General features: G+C 37.8%; 1 pseudogene; it reads left to right on the plus strand.

Annotated features, from left to right (window-relative positions):
• Window positions 1–5681: 5681 nt before the first annotated feature.
• The window catches only part of LOC129057820 (large ribosomal subunit protein uL24-like), a 31753-nt pseudogene continuing 19396 nt past the window's right edge, over window positions 5682–18038 (plus strand).

The raw sequence follows: 18038 nt of genomic DNA on the forward strand, positions 1-18038 counted from the left end.
CAGATCTGGTTTCAAAACACTATGTTGTTAACCCTTTTCAAGATGTGGAATTCCTTGAAACGATTATCCTCATAGTTATAGAGAAAAAAAAGTCATAGAAAATCATTTGGATCCAAATATTTGCTTTTATCTTAAGATATGACATTCACATAGTGGCTGCATCCTACCTTAAATTACTTACTGTATGGTATCCAGTGACTTACCAATTGCTAAAGCCAAGAACAAAAGCAAATGGATATAATTCTCCCATTCATATGTCGAGGTCAGAACAGAGAGGCTGACTCATCATAGAGTCGTTAGCAAGTCATAGTCCTTGCTACTATCAGTTTGTTCATTTGTTATTATGAGCTATTCAGTTGCTGTTTTGCTTTATTCATTCAGGGCAGAAACATAAGGTCTAGGCCAGAGAGAATGGAATCCTTAATGGCTCTTTTCTCTCTCATTTCCCCACTTGACAGGATGGCCAGTTGGCTTACGAAGCCAGTTGGATACAAATGCCTTTGTCATTTCGCATCCTCATGTCTTCCTGCATTAATCACTTGCCAGTGTGCTTTTGTCTCTTGTCTGTTGAGAGGGTAGTTTTGCTGAGCACATATGCTCTCTTTGTTGCTAGATATGACATTTATCACAGTGCAGCTTAAATTTAATGTGTGTTTTAACAACGCACCTACTTTAAGGATGTCACTTTCCCTTAATTCACATTCTTCCCGATGATGAAGACCCCACATGAATAAGGGGACCTTGCTTTTTCTAACTCCAGATTCTAACGTATCTAGGTTTCAATAAACATGCTGACTCGAAGAAATTTTCTCTAATATCATAATATTTCCCTTTTCTTTCCCTTGGCAGTATTATTTGGAGTACATATTTAATATCTTATTCTATTCTTTTTTAGTCTTGGCTTGCCTGTCAGTGGTTCCCAAATCTATTGTGTATTGGAAATGCTACTCCTGTGCATTGACTCAGTAGTCCCTGAAAAACCCAGAAATTTGTATTGTTTTTAAAGCTCCTACAATTTTTTCTTATTCCCACCCACAAAAAGAGATTGCTTGCATTGCACAATGTGAAACAGATTAAGAGAAGTGCAATGTCTATGAGGAAGTGGCCTGGGAATATACTTTTTTAAGTTCCATTAACGATTCTCAGGTAAACAGTCCCCGGGCCAGTAATTGAGAATTTTTGTCAGCAACTTATAGTAGAAATAGGGGATGTTAAAGTGGAGATAGGAATGCAGAGAAGACTAGCGTGGCTGGAGCATACAAGTAGGGACTAAAATGATAGGTTGGACTGAATGAATAAGGACCTCAAAATGCTAAGGAATGTGGACTTATTTTGTAGATAATGAAATGCTATCAAAGCTTCTTAGAAAATGGGTGTCGGCCAGGTGCAGTGGCTCACATCTGTAATCTCAGCACTTTGGGAGGCCAGGGCAGGCTGATCACCTGAGGTCAGGAGTTCGAGACCAGCCTGACCAACATGGCCAAACCCCATCTCTACTAAAAATACAAGAAACTTAGCCAGGCGTGGTGGTGGGCACCTGTAATCCCAGCTAGTCGGGAGGCTGAGGCAGGAGATTCGCTTGAACCTAGGAGGCGGAGGTAGCAGTGAGCCGAGATCACGCCATTGCACTCCAGCCTGGGTGACAAGAGCGAAACTCTGTCTCAAAAAAAAAAAAAAAAAAAAAAAGTGTCATGATCCAGCCACAATTTTAAAAATATAATTTTGAAAGCTTTAGAAGGGTGGCATTGATGACAGAAGAGACTAGAGTCAGGTGAAACCATTAATGGACTAGAGATGAGGAGGGTCTAATTAATGAAGTGAGGGAAAGAAGAAGTAAATGTGAGATGGCAAAGGAAAACTGAAAACTGTCAGGTGTTAGTGTTAGAACAAAGATGGAGAGTCAGGTGGCAGGAGGGATTGAAAATGAATCTCAAACCTCAAACTGGATCACAAGAAAGTGTGTAATCCCATTACTTTAAAAAGGAGGCACAGGTTTTGAGGGAAAGATGATGACTATAGCAATGTATTTCTTACTTATAAATCAGACTCAACTTAATTTTGGAAAGATACTCGGTAGCCAGTTGGAAGTTTAGGTTCAGAATTCAGGAGAGAGTTGGAAACTGGAGAGGTATGTTTAGAGTCATCTACATAGAGGTACTATGTACTTCTCAGGGAACTAGAATATTGAGAGTGTAAGGAGATTGGGATCAGTGGGGGCCTTAACTTTGAATGTAGGCTAGCTGCATGTTCTTTCCTGAATCTATCGGCTCAGTGAAGAGACCATTGTAGGGAATGTGAGAAGGAATAAATCGAGGAGGAGTAAAAAATCATCTAGCAGCATCAATGGCTGTATCAGGCTTTGCCAACTGCTATCTCAAACAGCCTCCAAAAGTCAGTGGCTTAACACAATAACAGTGTATTTCTTATTTATGTCACAGTTCAATGAACGTTGGTGGTGGCATGGGAGGAGTAAAGGATTAGAGTCAGTGATGGGCTTGCCTCTGCTCTGTGTACTCATTCTGGGACCCCAGTTTCTTCACTCTTCAACAGTGGTGTTAAGGCCAACCTGGCATCATCCAACCAGAGGATGGGAAAAGGCATATTGTGGTGGATTTATAAGACATTTTAGAGGTCTGGCCCAGAAGAGGTGTATATTGCTCCATCCACATTCCACTGGTCAGAACTCAGTTAGATGGTTTCATTCAACTGCAAGAGATGCTAGGATATATAATTTTGTTGCATGACCAGTGGAAAAGAAGACAGACTTGGTGAGCACATGGAATTGTCTTTGCCCTTCTGGTCTCCATATATCTGTTTCAGCCCCTCCTCCTATACACAGAACAAAATCACCACCTCCCCACAAGAGACAATCCCAGTCCCCATTTAATCACCACATCCAGCCAGAAGACCAGGATCTCTAAGTCATGATCAGATGCTCTATCAAGTCCAGCTAAGAGTCCTCAAGTTCTTATAAACTATGAACTAAAAGAGACACAAGGTGTCTGCCCTCAACATACACACAGTCCCAAAATTCAGTGGTAGAATGATCACAGAATGACCATCAAAAAACACCTCCCATTTGGGAAGAGAAAGCAGGCATGAGTTAAAGCAATTCTAAAATTATGCTGGGCAGGCACTGTGAGGGCCTCCTATCCTGGAATGGGGAAGGGGTGGGGGTAGGAGAAGATTTTAGTGTGCAGACCCTGATTCTACTCTTTGGGAGTTGACCATTTTATCCACAGCACTATCCCTTATCCAACAGCTTCTCCAGCCATGTGTGAAATGGGCACTACGGAGTATTTCCTTCTTGCAGACTGCATAGCTTTTATAGGCTGCTTCCTGTTAGAGCAACTTGAAAGTCTAAAAATTGTCTTATTGCTTGAACAGTCAAGTTTTTTTTTTTAAATCCAAGTTTGCAGTGTTTATGGTTCCCTCAAAAGCATAGAATGTCTCTGGTCTACTTTACTCATGTTCATTCCATTAGCTAAATAACCATCGCAAAGTTATTTCTTAGACGAAATTCTCAAATGTGCTTTGTTTCTTTTTCTTTCTCACCCTGAGCCTTGCTGTCTCAATTTAATGACAGTTACCTCAAAGCCATCAAGCTTCACTGTAAAGCCACATCCTTAACCTGATCTTTGCCAAATGCTTGGCTCTTAATTGGTTTGGGGATTTTTTTCAATCTTCCTTCCTACTGATTGGGGCTGAGAAATGGTCACCTTTGCCAGCCCATCAAGGCCCCAAATTTCTAGACTCTTACTTTGATTTCTGCTTGCTAAGTGGCCAATTCTTTCCTGATATGATCTTTTAAAAATATTTTTCAGTATGCAGCCAACAGGAGTCAATACACATGGATACTTTCTTTCCATCCACTTCCTCTAGAGTTATTCCCTCTATAGGGATGTCATCTGCTTCCCGAAATATAAGAGGTGATACTTTTACCAAACCATTTACTACTGTGTAACATGGAGTGCTATCTTTTAGCTTCTAATATCAGTTTACTATCTGCTCCCTCCCCTGAAAACTGCTAAGCCAATGCCACATATTTTCCCACAAAACATGCTATGAAAAACCCATTTTCTTGTCTTTGCTCACACTTTTCTTGCCTTTTGGAATATCAACCCCATCCTTCTCTGCTTATCAAGCTAAGTCCTACGAATTCCTCAAGTCTCTTCTATGCCCTCCTCTGTGGATTTTTCTAAGTATTGCAGCCCACCTCAATTCTCAATTACTAGAACTCACTATTTTATAATATTATTTTAGCATACTATCCTTAGACACCTTTTATACAGCTTCTTTCTGTCCCCAATAGACTTAGAATAAAATGTATTTTTATATTTCTAAACTTCTCAGGCTTTCAAAATTCATTTGTTGGCTAGAATATGTTTGCATGAATTACCTGTTCATTTGCTTCTTTCAAAGCCATAAATTGGCAAATCTTTTTTCAGTGTGGTGTCTAGATATGGCCTTCCCTGGTCAAAAGTGTGAAACAGATAATGTTGTGTAGTCTTTCAAAGCTTTTTCCTGCATATTTTTTCCTTTTTAAAAAAAATGTACTCTATACCACCTTCCTACCACTGCCAGGGTATCAAGGGCTGCCTTAATTGTGTAGTTCTATCTAGGATAGCTCCTATGACCATAGATATTCTTCAGTTTTCTCATCTCTCCCCTAAAAAATATACTCATCCTCTCTTCCACCTCCAGGTGTCCAAACCTAATCTGATAAACAATTTTAAAGTAAGGTATAGATGCTCAAGATGGCAGCAGTTTCATGACATTCAGGATTGTTTGTGAAATTGTAGGCAGTGAGGTAACACTGAAAGTGGGAGGGCAATGTGTAAAGAACTTTGCATGTCCCTCAAATAACAAAACCACATGGGCTAAACTCAGTGGTCCAAGGGTATCCAGTAAAGTATCATCAATGTAAGAGGGAGAAAATTCTTCTCAAAATTGATTTGAGTAGTGAAACATCATAAAATGAGTAATCTATAGAAATAATTTTAGTATTGAGGATTTGTATTCCTATTGTAGCTATTGTGGCTGTCTCTATATTAGTCTATGGTTATAAGAGAACTGCATAGAAGCTGAGCAGCTACTTAATATAAAAGTTTATTTTAAAAAATAATCATTTTCTGACTCATAAACATCTAGTAAGAGAGATATAATAACAAGCAGTGCTTTAGAGAACACCTTTCTGTTTAACAGTAAATTCATCTAATAGAAAAATAATGACTAGATATAAGCATGAAAATATCTACCTTTTCTGCAAGACAAGCTGGATGGCAGGGCCACAAATATAATGACCCAGGCCCTCCAGACATAGTCCAGCCAGGCACTGACCACTTCTGAGAGATAGCTGGAGATGGGCAGGCTCTACTTTTAGATTATGAGCCACATATACCTGGAGACGACCACGTCTCATTGATTCTCCTAGAATACTCTTGCATAGTACCATGTGCATTTTTAAACTCAACTTTCCTTCAGTGCTGATATCAAAAAGCTTTTCATCTTTGCACAGAAGAGAAAACTTCACCTACACTCAAATGTTCCCATACCATTTAAGGCCCAGCAGCTGAGACGTCTTCCCCCACTCCATCATAAAATATTTTATTATGTCAATTATGGGAAACCCAATCACTCAAATAATTCATAGTGAGCTGGAGCAAAGTACCTGGAGAACCATGGGGAATAGTCGTAAAACTGGCGATGGATGTGAGTACCATGGTATATACGTCTTTCTAATTTCAATGATTCCTGATTCCTAAAAATAAAGGAAATTAATCATTCATTCCTCCTTTTTAACTACAAACCTAGATATAAATGGATTTAAATAGAGGAGTTAGGCTGAGCATCATAATCACCAGTTTTCATTATGGATGAGGTCAATTCAAAGAAAGAAGAAAAAGACAAAAACTAGTAACATTCTCCTTCTGTTTCTCCCTGTATATATATATATATCAGTTCTCTATATATCTCTAGAGAGAGAAATATAAACATACACACACACAGTTATCCCCGGCATCCCCGGGGCATTGGTTTCAAGACCCACAAAGATATCTAAACCCTCTGATGCTTAAATTCTTTACATAAAATGGTACAGTATTTTCATGTAACCTACGTATATCCTCCCATATACTTTATAGATTACCTATAATACATAACACAATGTAAATGCTACATAAGTATTATAATAGTTGCTATACTGTATTTTTGTTATTTTTTATTGTTTTATTATCTTTATTGTGTTTTTCAAAAATATTTTGATCCTCAGTTAATTGCAGAAACTGCCGATACTAAGAGCAATTCTGTATGTGTGTGTGTGTGTGTGTGTTCATTAGCAAATCAAGCTTCACATATTTTCATTTAATTTTTGAATAAAAGTAATTTAAGGATCTTTGTTATATAACATCAAAATGAAAGACAGAGTTAATCTCTTCTTTCTTTCTTTTTAAAATAGTCCTACCCATTAATAGGTATTTTAAAGCACATCGAAGGGTAAATTGTTAATTATAAAACTAAGGCATACTGATTACCTGTAATGTTCTTAGCTATATTTTTCTTTACCACACAAAACTACTCTTTTGGTTTTATTATTCTTTTTGTTTTCCATTTCAACAATTTTGCCACCAACTGAATTAATATTAACATGTTTGTGAATTTTACAGACAAACAAAAACCTGTAGAATTAAAAGTCTGCCTAATAGCCTTTTTGTTGTCAGAAATTCTTCTTTTCCACATCTTTGCTGTTACCAGAAAAAGCCAATCCTAAATTTTATTATAAATGACAAACATTTTAAAAAGAAAAATTGGTTTCAGTGAACCTTTTTCAATTCATGGCAAAATAATTTCTCTGATACACCAGTGACAATGGCTTTGCACCATTCCTCATGAACACTTTTCTCTGTCCTATAATACCTAACCTCTCTGGCTTCAAATAACTAAAGGCAGATGCAAAGCTGCAAAGAAGCACACCTTTATGCCTTTCCAGAGAGAAAGAATGAAGTTCTGTGGCTACATGGCTTCATCTCTGAATGGGCGATTAGTCAGCTTTCCCTTCCTTGTGTTCTCTCCTCTGCCCTGGAATGTGCACCCACAAATGTAGGTGGTGGAAACAGGTAGGGTGGCTGTCACAGGTTCAAACTCCCCTATTCGTGGCTGAGTCAATGGGATCTGTTCATGGCCTCAAACATGTTTGTGATGACAAAAGAAAGGAGAAAATACAAAGAAGGGACTTCTCTACCCTTGGCTATTTGAACACTTAAAGATGTCCTGCACCCACCTCCAACAAGTTACTGTTCCTGCAGAGCCCTGTTCAAATTAGAGCATTCATCTCCAAAGAGTGACTTTTCTAATGGTCCAAATAGACAACCTACATTCTCACAAGAAAAACACAGTCTCATTTACTTAAAAAACGTCTTATGTGCTTGGAACCAAAACACTCTTCTAAACAATATCATGTGGTGAAAAGTGAAAGTAATAAAAGATGTTTTAGTAACTGGGTTTTGTTGTGTTAAATAAATGCAGCATGAAGTTTACATATTTATGTGGGTATAATGATGTAATCCAATCTCTGAAAACTCATACATTAACAAATTGATGTTGGGTTATATGCATTCCTGAACAGTGACATTAACAATGCATTTATATAAAACTATAAAAACTGTTGATGAAAAAAATTGGCACTGTTAAGAGAAGAAAAATAAAGACAAAGGCCAGCCATTCATGTAAAGTATCTTGATCAATTCTCTGTTAGCTTAAAATTGAATTAGTTCAATTTTCTCCTTCCAGTTTAACAGTCCAGCAAATTCTCCTTAAGTACTCCTAAACCATCCTGAATCTTCTTTTCCTATTCTTATTTCTTTAATTTTACTCTAAAATTTCCTCTATTTTTTATCATATTATATTGTACGTAAGCTACCATAAATTTTTTTTTGAACAATGTGAAAAAAATACCCATTCATATCTCCTTTCCCCAGTCCCAAGAACAAGATGGTACCTACTCTGCCTTCTTCAGACAGTCTGTGTCCAAAGCTCACCTCAGAACTGCCTTGGGAGAATTACTCAGCCCTCATAGCAGCTCCACTCTTAGCTTCATGTGGTAGAGAAGTTTTGCAGGGATGTGTGTGTGTGAGCATTCAAAATCATCATGTAGAAAGCCTGGCTTGAAGAACATACAGGATCAGATACTATATGTTAGAGCAGCTACAATTAGACCTAGCTCAAGTCTGCCCCTTCTTCCAGGTGACTTCAACAAATTGATTGCTCCTTCATGCCCTTTCCCCAATAACACTAAACTCCTAAGTGGCAGGATTATGGCCCCAACACTCCTGGCATTCCTCTTGCATTTCTTATGACCTCATCCAATCCTGTATACACAATGCAAATATTTGTTGAGCACTTACCATATGCCCAGCAATGTTCTACTACCTACTTAACATATATGAGTATTACTGCATTTAATCACATCAACAACACTATGAAGTAGGGATTAATTTTATCAACATTTTTTGAATGATAGAACCAAGGCACAAAGATGCTCAGTAACTTGCCAAAGTACAAATCCACTTTATAAGTAGCAAAGTCAGAATTTGAAGACAGAGTCTGCAATTTTTTTTTTTTTTTTTTGAAACAGAGTCTTGCTCTATCACCCAGGCTGGAATGCAATGGCACAGTCTCAGCTCACTGCAACCTCCACCTCTCAAGTTCAAGCAATTCTCCTGCCTCAGCCTCCCAAGTAGCTGGGATTACAGGCGTGTGCCACCACACCCGGCTAATTTTCGTATTTTTAGTAGAGCCAGGGTTTTACCATGTTGTCCAGGCTGGCCTCGAACTCCTGACCTCAGGCAATCAGCCCGCCTCAACCTTCCAAAGTGCTGGGATTACAGGCATGAGCCACCGCGCCCTGCCAAGTCTGCACTCTTGACCACTAAGCAACCCTTCTTCCTACTAAGCACACTAAAGATGCTTCATTTTTGTTTGTTTGATCAATTTTTGACATGAAAATGGGTGATTCCAGCAAGCAAGATCATGAAAATGGGAGAAAGCAGTTGAAAGGTCAATTGTTCAAATAAAAAGGTGGTATGGTTTGGCTCCGTGTCCCCACCCAAATCTCATCTTGAATTGTAATCCTCACATGTCAAGGGAGGGATCTAGTAGAAGGTGATTGGATCATGGGGGTGGTTTCCCCATGCTGTTCTCATGACAGTGAGTTCTCACAAGAACTGATGGTTTAAAAGTGTTTGGCGGCTCTGCCCTCCCCCTTCCTGCTGCCTTGAGAAGAGGGTGCCTGCTTCCCCTGTGCCTTCTGCCATGATTGCAAGTTTCCAGAGGCCTCCCCAGCCAGGCAGAACTGTGAGTCAATTAAACTTCTTTTGATTATAAATTACCCAGTCTCAGGTAGTATCTTTATAGCAGTGTGAAAATGGACTAATGAAAAAGGAGAGTATCCTTGATAATTCAGAAGTTCTACCTTATATCATGTGTTCAGCCACTGTGAATGCCACCTCTTGAGCCAGACTGTGTTGTGGACACTGCCATTGCCTAAATGACAACAGAAACTTCCTACCTGGCCTCCTTGTCTCCAATCTCTCCCAGTTTCAAACCATGTTCTCTGTTTTTCAAATTGATGATATTAAGGGTTCTAATGTAGATTGGATCAAAATAATTTAGTAAAATTATTTGTCTCTTTTATTTGTCTCAAAATTTAAGCTCACTGAGATAGGGACTATATCTTATGATTTTTATGTTTGCTATATTGTCTTTCAAGTAGTAAACCCCCAAAAAATGTTGAAATTAGTTTAAGGAGAACCTTGTCAGGTTTGGCTACTTTTCAGGGGGCTGAGTAGGGTGACCTTGATTGACAAAATATTCTGGAAAGAGGACCAAGTGTAGATATATGATGAGAACCTTGTCAGGTTTGGCTACTTTTCAGGGGGCTGAGTAGGGTGACCTTGATTGACAAAATATTCTGGAAAGAGGACCAAGTATAGATATATGCAAAATTATGCCTATATACAGTTTCTTCCTCCAATTCTGTATTGTTAGGAATGTGTTCAGCTTCAACAAATAGATTAGCTACATGTTTCAAATGAACAGAGTTTCTTTTTCTTACATAGCAAGATTAAGAGTAGCAGTTGCCAGGATTAGCTCAGCTGCTCAAGTATGCCTGGGGACCCAGGCGCTTTCTATTCTGCCCTTTCACCATACTCAATGTATTGGCTTTTCCTCTGCATGATTTTTATCCTATGTTTGAATGGTGGCTCTGGACATCACATCCATAGTCAGGGCAGGAAGAAAGGAAAGGGACAACACCAGCCATTCCTTTTATCAGGAAAGTAGTACTTTACCAGAAATTTCTATTCCCACCCCAAGCAGGCTATTACTTATGTATCATTGGTCAGCATTCTGTTACCTGGCCATCCATCTAAAAGGAAAGCTGAGGCAGTACATTGTCTTTTCCAGCCTTCCCAGTGAAAGGAGACAAGAGAGAAGGGGGACTGGAAATTGCTATGGTTTGGCCAGCCAGCAGTGCCTGCCACAGATTCTTCCCTTCCCATCTTCTTTGCCCCCATAAGAACGTCGTCTCTGGGAAATTCAGATATATGTGCTCTTTTCACCACCTCTTACCAGTCTATATATCAAAACTAGTTGTAAGGAAAGAATCTGAAACTTAGGGTAAATTCTGAGTGACAATGACAACTCTGGTATTTACATGTTAAAAGAAACCAAAGCCTTAAGCTAGACTATCAGTACCTCTCACCACATGCAACATTGACGCTGGGGATGGGCTGAGTCGTTCCGCGTAACTGACGGCTCATGCAAGATAGTCTTCATTGTCCCTGTCCCCCACCCTAACTGACTGTACTAATCCAAAATGTTTCCTTTCATTTCCAAATGTCCTGTAAAGAATCTCCAGTTGAGAACCACTGAGCTAAAGGAATGGACCTCCAGGGTATGATGTCAGAAATCACCAGCTGGAGACTGGGTAAGAAATTGGGTTGGGAAAAAGTGTGAAAATGACAGTCTAATGAGTCAATAAGACCTCCTCAGAACCCCTGAAAAGTTAATGCCATCTGAAAAAGAAAAAAATCTAAATAACTTTTCATTATTGTCTGCCATTAGCTCTTCAGAAAGAAGAGATCATTTGGGATTCTTATCTGACCAACATCACTGCATTCCACAATCCATCAAAGACCACAAATGGAAAGAGAACAGGGTTGGTGAAGTAAGTCTGCCACCCAGTTTAGGGAATGGCCAAGGCAGCAGGCATTTACACACACACATACACACACACACACACACACACACGTTATGCAGAATTTTTTTTAAGTTATATTGCAACGTCATCTGCATACCATACAGTTCACCCACTTAAAGCATACAATTACGGTTTTCTTTCCAAGATGGATTTCACTCGTGTCTGAGGACTGAAAGGTTGGGCTCGATGGTCTCTAAGGGATTCTCCAGCTTGCTGTGCTCTTCTACTTTTCTCATTTCTGGGAGAATAAAGGATGATGGCAAGAGGATTGCCTAGCCCTGGAATCAGTGCCATGGGCAGAGACGCTCTCTGCTTCACCACCCTGCACCCAGTACACTGGGAATGTGGTGTCACTGAGCAATAATCATAACAGTTATAAATATGTATTTAATAGTACCATCCTGCAAAGAGCTCAAAGATACCATTACTTTACAAGAGTATTTATTTTCACGTCTGCATTAAGTAGGTTGGGGTTGAGTATGAATATCTTTACTTCACTGATAATGAAAATGAAGGAATTTGTTTTAGGTGGCTTAAGCAAAGTTCCATCATTTCTCACTGGGTTAACTGCACTATTTCCAGTGAGAGTAATCTGCTTTTGGCCAGGAGTGGTGGCTCACGCCTGTAATCTCAGCACTTTGGGAGGCCAAGGCTGGAGGATCACCTGAGGTCAGGAGTTCTAGACCAGCCTGGCCAACATGGTGAAACCCCGTCTCTACTAAAAGTACGAAAATTAGCTGGGCGTGGTGGCGCATGCCTGTAATCCCAGCTACTGAGGTGGCTGAGGCAGGAGAATTGCTTGGACCCAGGAAGCGGAGGTTGCAGTGAGGGAAGATCGCACCACTGCACTCCAGCCTAGGTGACAGAGAGAGACTCTGTCTGGAAAAAAAAAAAAAAAAAAGAGTGCTCTGCTTTTATCTCTTAGGAGAATAAACTTTAATGGCAGTTTTCAACAAAATTGAAGAGAAAACATTACAATAAAATACAATTTTTGTACAATATGCTTAATGTGCTCTTTCAAACTTGATCTTTTGTTACTAACAATGAAGATTTAGCACTTATGTAGCACTTTTAATCCACAAAGCACTTTCCAAATGTTAACTAATTAAACATCACAAGAACCCTAGGAATGAGAAAGTTATTGTTAGAATTATATGCTTTCTGTAACATGTATATTAAATACTTCATTTTGAGTTCATCAGAATATTAGTGAAATCGATGAAGGAAATTTCATCTTAACTAATTTAACTAATTAATTGTCTTCTTTACATAAGGCAATAGAAAATGTTATTGAAAGTATTGATTAGATATTCTGAAATTTTCATTTAAATGGAATAATATATGGCTTGAGACTCTTAATATCTATTTGCTGTGACATATTGTGATTTGAAAACACAATAAAGTAATATCATTAACTAGGATCATTTTAAATCAACCATTGAGAGGGTAAAAAAACATCAACAATAATAAAAATTGCTTACATTTATCAAGCCTCCTCTATGCCAGATACATTTCTAAGTGGTTTGCATTTATCAGTTTAATCCTGGGAATAACCTTGTAATCAAGTATACAATTATTCCTGTTGTACGGATGAGGAAACTGAGGAAGAGAGCTTAAATATCCTAAACAAAGTTAGGGTTAGGGTCCCAGAATCTATGTTCTATAATTATATAATGTACTATTAAATTATACAATAACATACTATCAGTCTCAGGACTCTGAGAGGCTGAGGTGGGAGGATCGCTTGAGGCCAGGAGTTCAAGACCAGCCTGGGAAATACAGTAAGCTTCCACCTCTAAATCATTTCTTTGTTTAATTAGCTGGGCATGGTTGTGCACGCCTGCAGTCCCAGCTACTCAGGAGGCTGAGGCAGGTGGATTTCTTGAGCCCAAGAGTTTGAGGCTGCAAATGAACTATGATCACAGCACTGTACTCCAGCCTTGGCAAAAAAAAAAAGAGATCCCCATCTCTTCCAAAAACAAAAAAGGAAAAATAAAAAGATTTTGCAATCTTAAAGGCCCATGAAAAGTTACTAGTATAAAATCTGTTCAGGCACCTTAAAAGTCTTAAACATATTTAATTGTGAATATAGAAAATGAGCTAAAGTTCTGGCAATGTTTCAAATTTGTGGAAAATAATGATAGATTTCATATTTTTCAAGATGATTTTAATGTTTGATAATTACTTTAAATGCGCATATATTAAAAGTATTCTCCAACACCAACCACAGTTAAATTTTTGAATTTTTAATTTGTCTGTTAATAACATCTAAAAACAACTGTTAAACCTAACACTGAGTGGGGAAAAAAAGCCATATGTAAAATGTTTCCTGTAGATATATAAAGTACCTAAAGATGTGTGTGGTTGTGTGTGTGTGTGTGTGTGTGTGTTTTACATAATATAAGCTCAGAACAAGTGGAATAAAATACTTGTATCAGGAAAGAACCAAATCTATAACCTTGGTAAACATATACTGTTGCAAATACCATAGTAAATTCAGTGGGTATTCAATAAGCATTCTTCATGCACACAGCATCTATTGAGCTTCTGCTGTGAATTTTTGGCAAGGAAGAAGAAATTTAAAAAAAAAAAATTGTCTAGCATCTTATCTATAATTGAGTATATTACTACAAATATCTTCATAGAAAAAGAAATGCTCATTTGCTAGGATTTAATGTGCCAAGATACATGACTTAACATCCCTGTTGAATCAAAATAATGTGTCATCCTGCAGTTAATTGTTTCATTTTACTATGGATTAGATGTATACTTCAATTCAAATAGTGACCTTGAGTTTCTCTCACTAAAATGCAGGAAAAAAACCTTAAGTTATGAATGTAAATTTTGTATCTGATACCCATGTTATAACAGTGGTTCCATTGTATCATCAATGTTTTAAAAGTCATCTTTGAGAAAGCTACAGAATCCTCATCTCCTTGTTGAACCAACCCAGAGCAAATTCCCCACTCTTTGCCCCTCCTCTTGCCATCCTTCTCCTATCACAATGCCCTCCCCACCCCCACCTGCAGAGTAAGAGGCATACCCCTAAAAAGCCATGTATGGTCAAAGACACTAAAAATAGCTCGAATTTTAAAAAACACTCTAGCTATGATGTCACTTATTGGGAAGATATATGCATTATACTATTTTGTTACTTTTTCTCCCCTGTAGCATTTCCATCACTTCCATATTCCTGGAGGTATAAACATACGCTCAAAACAGTTAAAAACAACAAAATTAGTCATGGATTTTACAAACCAAACATGTCAATGATATTTTGAAATGCTTGTTAATGTCAGCCTTATTAATCCTCCACTTGGAATAACTCATTTCTTTTGCTTTGTCAGAAAGACAATTAACTATTTTAAAGGTGTATATCACGATAGGAACAATAAAACTTATAATGCTTAGTGCATAGAAATCAATAAGACATTTTACATTTACCTTCAAGACTGGCAAGTTTTTCTTTCACTTTCCCTTTGTTTTTTAACTACAGCTTCAGGAATAAGAAACACTGTACCTAATATGTGTGTTATGTAAGGCCAGTTGAGACAATACCACTCACAGGCACTTGTAAATCTTAAGCAAAGCTCTCTGATTCAAGATATGGAGCCTAACCATCAAACAAATCTTCCAATTAAGAAGTCAATCATTTTGATAAAAAGCACCAAATTTGGTGATGTTAAAAGAAAGTTACAATAAAAAGAAGGAAATGTGACAAAACAGCAGGGCATACTATATTCTAACTTGTCTCACTAGGGAATTAATGTGCTGTAATGTTTGATCACAATCTAGTTGTTAAGTGAAATGATTGTGTGACAAATGAGTGTAACATAAGTGTCACAAGGACTATCTAGATAAGGAGTGTTTCGTGCCTAAGAAGGACAACATCCTATTTTAATAAATCTATGGTAGGAAGGCATTTGTTTAATAAATGTTTATTTTTTTATCATAAAGATAATGTTTTCCTTTCTGTGTCCACATAGTTGACACTGTATTCTCTATAGAACTATATTTGTATTATATTTGTGAGTATGTATGTATGTAGATTTTTTGTTCTGCTTTTTTCATCTTGCATCTAACACCACATTTTCTTAAGAAAGAGTTTTGAAAATATAATTAAGGGATTCCTATTCTGCTACACAGCCTAAGTCAAAGGGAAGGAAAAGAAAGAGTGAAAAAATGGACAGCCAGAAGCAGGACTTTCATTTACCATCCCCCCAAAAAGATTCTTATCACCATTATTGAACACCTCAGGTTTAGGCATATAAATAAGGGTGTGGCATGTCAGTACATCACTCTATGTTGCAGATGACAGAAAACCCAACTCAAACTGCCTTAAATAATAAAAGAAATGTGTAAGGCTTAAGGAGTTGAATTTCTTCGGGAAGGCTGGATTTAACAGCTTCATTGATTTTACCAATGAGCCAGTTTATCTGTATTTTCTACATTTTACCTTCCTTGATGTTGATTTTATCCTTCAACACCATATATTTGCCCCTAGTGGCTTCATCTGCAGCAGCTGCAAGCCTGACATCTTTATAACACACCAACCAAGAAAAGAAAGACTTCAAAAGTCAAAGACAAATCTTTGGTTCAGGATCTCCTTGGTCCAGGTTGAGTCACATGCCTAACTCTGAACTAATCATGAGGGCCACAAAGATGAGATATCAATAATGCAATAAAGGCCCAGTCCATGACTGAGAATAGTGTCAATCTCATCAACCAAACCATTGGCATGGTTTAGAATGGAGGAAGATACACTGGGAAATGACAAGGATTGTGAGACAGAATAAAATCAAATAATAAAACAGTAAAATATGTACTCTTTGCCAGACCAGTATTGTTCCACTGTGGTTGCTTCAGATCAGACTTTCTTGGATCTATTGTCTTCACAAAATAAAATGGGAAATGTTAAAAATGTGCAGATGATTCATAGATGAACAACAAAAATAACTAAAAGTATTTGGCCCTCTTAGCCTAAGGAAGGAAAATCTGAAATCTGATCTAACAGATTCCACAAGAATTGTTGTTTAAAAAAAGCTACAATCTACTTTATTTTTCCTTGTGGAAGGACAAAGTTGTTGATCTCTTAGATTTTCCCCCGTGACTGAATTTTTCTTGCTGTTACACTGCCTGTTCTACCACAGAGCCAGGCTAGAATGCTCTATCGCTGTATTATGGCTTAGAGTGGCAGAATTAGCCAGGTCTCTTGGCTAAGCATATTGTCACTCACAAGTGTAACAACCACAACAAGGGCCAACTCTATTGACTGCTTACTATGAGCCAGACAGTGTGCTAAGAGCCTTACATGCACGCTTTTTAAGGTTCACAATTCCATTGGGTGGTAACTGTTATTATCCTCATCCTATATATGAGGAAACAAAGTCGAGTTTCTTCTTCAAGGTCACATTCTCTAAGTATTGCAGAATTCTTTCTCCACGTCCAAATGAAAAGCAACATAATTAACCTATTTATAATAAGCCTATTGTAGGGCTCTTGTTTAAGGTACTACTTTTTTAAAATAAGAGACTCATTTTTCTTGAGGATATATTCATGTACTCTGAGGATAGCTACCAAGTTTTATGCTCTTTGAATGACTGTTACAGCTATCCTAGGACAATGACCATAATTGGCCCATATAGACTATATTAGTGGAGGATTAATCTGGTCAAAGATAGTTTTAAGCTATTGTTCAAATATATCTCTCTATTTTATAATGACACATAGACTCAGTTGAGTTTCAAGATTTCTTTTTCATGCTAAGTCTGTAGGTATGGATTTTATCTTTACAATTAAACCCTTTTGTAACAGATAGCTATTTCTCCTTAACAAACTGCCCCAACACTCAAATCAAAAAAAAATAAGCATTGATTATTTGTCATGTGTCTATGGGTTAGCTGAAGTGTCTTTGCTTCAGACTGGACCAGGACTACTCTGCTTCACTGCTGAAGGGGTATGACTACCTGGGGTGTATACTTACCTTGGTGGAGCCAGAAGAGAAATAAAAATAATCCTAGTGTGGAAGCATATGCCAAAACTTTGCTCACATCATATGCTCTAACATCCTATTGGCAAAGGCAAGGTACATGGTCAAGATCCACATCAATGGGATAGGGAAATGTACCTCTTTTATGGAGGTATTTGAGGGAGAAGAGACTAAATGTTGTCTGAACAATAATTTATCACAACTCCTTAAATAAATGAGAAGAAAAGATTAACATGTATTAAGCACATACTCATTTATGCATCATTTTAGAAAATATTAAAGAGTAGGTACAATGTAGCAATTTTGTGCTAGATAACTGAGGCTGCAGTAATGAACAATAACCTAGTGGCAAAACAAATGTTTATTTCCTTGTGAGCCCTAATAGCAATCCCACTGCTAGACATACACTCTTCCTTATTTTGCAGCTGAAGAAACTAAGGCATCAAGTGATTAAATAATTTGGCCAAAGCCACACAGATAGGTAGCAAAGGTGGAATGTAAAGACTAATCAGCCTGAGTAGAAAGCCTTAATTATTTCAACCTCATCAATTTTGCTTTCCAGTAATAGATAAAATCTTATATGGCTTCAGAAATTAATAATGAAAAATAGACCACCATGGGTATGAGTTAGGGTTCAATCAGGTAAGCAGGGCTAATATGAGTGACAGAGAATAAGAAATTCATTTATTAGAGAAATTAGCCCTTACACAGTTGAGGATGTCTGTTGCCTCTAAGTCTGGTGCTGAGCCCGAGGGCCAGCAGTCAGGAGGAGAAGATGGGTATTAAGTAGGA

The sequence above is a fragment of the Pongo abelii genome, chromosome 11 (assembly GCF_028885655.2).
Source record: "Pongo abelii isolate AG06213 chromosome 11, NHGRI_mPonAbe1-v2.0_pri, whole genome shotgun sequence".
Classification (NCBI taxonomy): Eukaryota; Metazoa; Chordata; class Mammalia; order Primates; family Hominidae; genus Pongo; species Pongo abelii.